Below are 6,039 nucleotides of genomic sequence, written 5' to 3' on the forward strand. Positions count from 1 at the left end.
AAGCCTGCCAAGCACCCCAAGGCTGATTATGCTTGGTAAGAAGTCATTTATGACATAGAGCTGATTAGACCATATTAAAATTTCTGTTTGGCACAGGAGCTTTTCGTGGACACAGGTATCCAGTCTCTGTTTTGTTAGCTCAAATTTCTGTAATTTCCTTTATAAACCAAGGTTGTTGGACATGTGTCTCAGTGAATCCAGCAAAGTAACAATATCAAATTTCACATTACATATTACTGATCAACATAGTAGTCTAGCTACACCAACAGCAGGAATACTGAAGTCAATACTGTAAAGTTTAACAGCAGCACAAACTATAAACTCCAAAATAACCATACAGTTGATTCACCTCCGGTACTTTAACTGGGCTGACTCTTTGTTAGGTGTGTTTAATGGGCAGAATAATTCCCAATTATGTACAATTATAATATGTTAAAATGGACTTGTGTACATAAGGCCATTAATAATTAACTGTACGTAGCTATTTGCTTTATGACTATCTAGACAGTGTGAAGAAGTGAAGTATTGAAATTATTTTATGTTGCATAATGACAACATGTTGCCCCTATACATTTAAGGACAAAGTTCAATGACCGCCACCTGCTGGATGGTGAGTGCAGAGGGGCGTGTAATTGTTGAGCTGGACAAAGAGAACACCTGTGCTGATGCAATGTCAGTCTTCTTTGGTTCATTCTATGTATTGAACCTGGAATACCAGGAGTCAGCGGGTGCAAGGTTTTTTGTAAGGATAAACCCTGAAGAGGGAACAAAATGTACCTCCAAGGTTGGGACAAGCAGGAAGACTGGGACCACTGTGAAGCGAAAGGTTGTTCACATTAACCCTCATGTCACAACTTTCCTCCAGTGGCTTACTGAATTTGAGTGGAGAACTTCAAATTAGGGAAATTAGTAAATTTCTTGTATAATTTAAGTGACCAATGTGTTGTTACCCATGTCTCCACAGATGATCCATGGCCCATGCTTTCTGGACATTTACACAAGACGAGCAACAATGAAGACAAGCTCTCTCGCCATCTTGCAAGACGCTGTCTCTGTCCAATAGGTTTTTTTGAGTGCAACAGTTTTGATTTTTTTTCCTTCTTTTACCCATCCATCCATCCATCCATTCGCTTCCGCTTATCCTTTTTCAGGGTCGCGGGGGGCGCTGGAGCCTATCCCAGCTGTCATAGGGCGAAAGGCGGGGTACACCCTGGACAGGTCGCCAGTCTGTCGCAGGGCCAACACATAGGGACAGACAACCATTCACACTCACATTCACTCGCACATTCACACCTAGTGGCAATTTGGATTATCCAATTAACCTATCCCCACAAGCTGCATGTCTTTGGACGGTGGGAGGAAGCCGGAGTACCCGGAGAGAACCCACGCAAACACGGGGAGAACATGCAAACTCCACACAGAAAGACCTGATGGTGGAATTGAACTCAGGACCTTCTTGCTGTGCAGCACCAGTGCTAACCTTCTTTTACCCGTTTGTTAAAAATTATTTCAGCTACTTACACTTTAATTGTCACATGTATTGGCTCACCCTACAAATCAATGAACTCAGTCCACAAAGCAAGATCAGGGTTCAGTGCAGGTCAGTCAAGTTCCTTCACACCACACACGCTCATCCATGTCCTTGTGGACCCTGTTTTGTGCAATGATTTGGTCGTGTGAGCCAGTATTTTGGACAAAGTGTATATAAAGGCAGACGTGTGGGGCTTGATATTATATCCATTACAATTCAGTTTATTTGTATGGTGCCAACAAAATGAATGCCAAGGCACTTCACATTGTAGGTTTGAGACCCTACAAAATATAAGTAAGGAAACCCAACACTTGAGCATGTGTTGTCTGCCATGATATGGATATGACATAATATCGTTATTGTTTGTACAACCATCTGAGAAAATAATGGATTACATGGTTTAGTAAAAACAAGTGCTTCCTCAATGAAAATATGTTTTCAGTTCTTTTCAGTTTTTGATTTTGGAAATGTGTATTTCAGCAGGGAAGAATCAGAATTGAAATAAAGTGGTGCAAAGCACATGAATTATATTTTGTGTGTGTGTGTGTGTGTGTCTATCCATCCATCCAATTTTTTTGGAACCCTCCAGTCTCTTACAGTATGTTACTGTTAACTGAAATTACGGTAAATTACGACCTGTTAAAAGAGTAAATGACCGCCTGTTGGGACACGGTATCCTCTAGCAGAGATGAATATTTTTGGTACTGATGATGCGTGATAACGGTAAGTTACTGGTTAATATATTGCAGTTTATTACCTTGCAGCGGGCTTACAGTGACATACCGTGAATAAGCGGTAGTATACCAATTTCTTAATCACAGTATGATGTTACTTTGTTGACGTAATTTACGACATAACGACATAACGGTATCTCACTGACATAACTGTCGCCAGTGAGATACCGTAAAAAAGGCTACGGTGCGTTACCATAATTTGTCCAAGAGTATTATACCACACCAGCAAAAAACGGTATCATCCTGCAGAAAGGTAAGCTAGCGTAACACGGCGTCACGGTATGACGCTGGCAGCAGTGACGCCAGTATGTTACCGTAAAGTGGCGATGAAAAGTCTAACGGTGCAGATACACGGAGTAATCAGAAAAGTTTAGCATGAATCTGGACATTAGATTTAAGATTTAAGCTTATCAGATATCACTTGTTAGAAGCTCCTTACCGTTTGAAGAAATCTCTTCTCAATCTGCTGTCCTCTTCTGCTTGCATCTTTTTTTTTTCATCTAACACTGACGTTATTCCATGTTAATTATTTTTTCTCCGTGAAAAACACAGCAACTCATCTTATCCCGGGGTGCCAGGAAGTCGAGCTGCGGATCTCAGCAGAAAACTTTTCAAACTGATTCCAGGTTGATCCAGGTATACATTTGAAACAGGTTCTCCTCTGTGACGTGACAGTCGGAACGCATCTGCGTGACCATGGTTACAGGGGGACGCTTTGGAGCTCTGCTGCTCAGCAGCAAAATATTTCAGATCAATATGTAAATACTCCAACTCTAAAACCAAGTAAAATAAATATGCTGCATATGTGTATAGTGCGTTCATGTGTGTGTGTGCGCTGCGTGGTAACGTAGGCGCGTGCATGTGTGCCCCGGTCACAGCTCCTTTCAGCATGGCCGGAGGTAAGTCACTGCCACGTTGCTCTCAGCTAATTAAAGTTTGTTCAGATCCCAAGCTGCAATGTGAATACAGCCAAACCGCCGCGTTTTTGTTTGTCATTAAGAGACTCATTCGGGATAAGTTTTGTGGAGGGCGGAGTTCACTAATATACACTTATAATGAGTTTTAGCCGAGAACGCAGCTAAAATGCTAGCATGCTAAGTTAGCCTGATTGCTAGCGGCTACTCGCGGCAGTCTTTTTTTAACAGCATGCACTCTTTTTTCCTTCGTCAGGAGAGGTGTACTGGCAGTCGCGTGACACACACAGATCAGACACATATTTCTGTGTTGCAGATATGGAGATGTTCTTATGTTTTGGAGATGCAGTCTTTCAGTCATTGTTTTTATAAGTACAGTGTTGTACTGCCTGTTAGATGGCGGTTATTAATATAATTGTACTGAAGTATAATGTTTGAACTATAAGTACCAGAATATTGGGTCCTGGTTATTGAATTGTATTTATCTGACTGTTTATTTGTTTTTGAATTATTTTGTTTATTGTTCTTATAAGTTGTTTTTGATGTTTTTTCAGTGACATATTATTTATTTTGTGCTTTTTGTTTTTGAGAGCTTAAGTTAATGTTTTAAAACAATTTGTTGTATTTGATTCATTATATTATTGTAGTGTTAATGAAGCTGCAGACACAGCTGCTTTCAGCATGGCCGGAGGAGAGGTGTACTGGCAGTCGCGTGACACACACAGATCAGACACATGTTTCTGTGTTGCAGATGTGCAGTAAAGAGCCAAAGACCCAGTACTGTCTCCTGCCTCTTACTTTCACGCCAGAACACAACGCAAGAACAACAGGCGTAACACATGAACGGGTTACACATACTGAGGTGAGTTGTTGAGGATATGTCGAGCTGTCGATAAGCACGGCTGTTTTTGTGCTCTTATATACTGTTAGCCTGTTTTGCTGGCGTTAGTGAAGCTGTTTTCAACTGGATGTAACATTGTTGAACTCTGATGATTAATGAATAAACTCTCGATGTGACGACGTGAGCATGTAATTGTAACCCTGTGTTCATTTAGTCGTTTGATACCGTTTAATATCCAGTACATCTATTGGGTGTTTTATAACATGCCCTGGAATCATTTTAAGTTTTACAATGCCGGTGATTTACGACTCTTTCGCGACAGTCAACTGTGGCGTAAACTCTGGCGGGTCTCAGAGCTAGCTTATGTGAGCCAGCAGTGACATCTATACATGCAGTAGCCTTAAAATACTGATTATTTATTCTCCTGCTAGGTAAGAATTTGTGTTTTATACGTTTATTGTCACATTGTGCGCCATGTTATTGTTTCGGTGAAATGAATTTCTACAATGGCGGACTTAGACAAAATAGTGTTACTGTTAATTTGACTCTCTGCAGTGTTTAAATGCTTACATATACACACACAGTTACTGTCCCTCCACACGTAGGACTCAGTTCTGCTTCTATGCCCCATCTTTGTTTACTCTTTCCCACCCAACAAGTGCATAAATAAGATGTTAAAAACGTCATCATCATATCAAACATGATCGATTTGGGGGGAGTTTGTTTGGCACATGCTGACTGCATCTAATTATAATCAGAAGAGGAGGCGAGAGCAGAGAACGAGAGTGCAGCAGTTTGGTGAAAGGAACAGGTGAAGAAGAGGTGAGCATCCAAGAGACGAGCAAGAGGACGGTTTCAAAGCAGACATTATGGCACAATAAAAGCTGTAAGAGCAGAGATTCATTCATATCTTTACTATTTTTCTTTAGCTTTTACTCCCGCTGCTTACAATAAATCCGAGATAAAGAACAAACAAGAACAACTCACATGGCATTGATTGTTTAGTTCAGTGTCACTCTGTGATTGTTTGACATTTCATATAAATGTGACTCTAAAATATAGCCAATAATAAAAAGCTGCTGTTACTGAGTGAAACTTGAAGGATTATGATAAACTTCAGTTCTTACTGAATCTGTAACATTGCTTTTTTTAAAATTGTTAAATGACTTTTGTGTCACTGTGCACAGTGAAAAGCTCACCTGATGTAGTGGTGAGGCCATGTTCACCACTAGATGGAGACAACCTGGCACAGGTATTTTCTATACACTAAATTTCACACTGAAAAGCCTTGGTGGGAATTTTTGTTTCATAGAAAGTAAAGGAAAACATGTCTTGAGGTCTTTTTCCAGTGTTTTCAAAATTGTGTTTTTCACATACACATCAAAACTTCACACAGACAAACACACACACAAAACAACAAAATATGTCAAATTACATATTTTGTTGACTATTTTGTTGACTATGCACCCCTACCCATAATAAATGGGTAGGGGTGCATAGTCAGTAAAAGTCACCAAGGCTCTGCAGAGCTCCAAACCTGCTCTGCCACAGACAGAAGCATCAAAAATGTGCGCTGGGAGCTTCATGGCATGGATTTCTACAGCCAAGCAAATCTATATGTGTGTGGCCAAGAACCTTAGTCCATGTAGGGCATCTTAGCACAGTTTACTTGTGTCAGCTAGTGGGAGGGCAGAGAGGGCAGCCTTTACATTGTTTTATTGTAGAGTGACAGGAACTGCCTATGAGCTTCTAATCAAGCAGAAGTGTTGACGGAAAATCTATCAAAGGAAATACATTGATGAAAATCAAAGAAGAGAAATATTTATGTGATGTTCCATTTTCCTGAGAGCTGATTGGCTGTGATGACTCCTTCAAGTACTACATGCTACTTTGTCCTGCTAGTTAAGCCTGCTGTCTGTTCTCAGGCCTCCTCCTGTTTCACTGCCATATATCCACCACCAGAGGGCTCCACTGACCTGCCTGCTGACATCAGAGCACACCCCTGTGTCATGTGACCTG

At 40.8% G+C, this 6,039-nt stretch overlaps 1 protein-coding gene and 1 long non-coding RNA gene across 2 annotated transcripts in view; one reads left to right on the forward strand and one right to left on the reverse strand.

The window, feature by feature from the left end:
* The window catches only part of LOC146645978 (rab3 GTPase-activating protein catalytic subunit-like), a 139,315-nt gene that overhangs the window by 49,614 nt on the left and 83,662 nt on the right, over positions 1 to 6,039 (reverse strand). The gene's annotated exons all lie outside the window — the stretch shown is intronic.
* On the forward strand, positions 3,331 to 5,451 carry LOC146645980 (uncharacterized). Its single transcript, XR_014908764.1, has 3 exons — positions 3,331 to 4,041; positions 4,779 to 4,842; positions 5,208 to 5,451. It is a non-coding gene; the product is annotated as an uncharacterized LOC146645980 (long non-coding RNA).

Source organism: Rhamphochromis longiceps, linkage group LG19 (genome assembly GCF_057381845.1).
Source record: "Rhamphochromis longiceps isolate RC_006_pf linkage group LG19, R_longiceps_female_GT1.1, whole genome shotgun sequence".
Lineage (NCBI taxonomy): Eukaryota > Metazoa > Chordata > Actinopteri > Cichliformes > Cichlidae > Rhamphochromis > Rhamphochromis longiceps.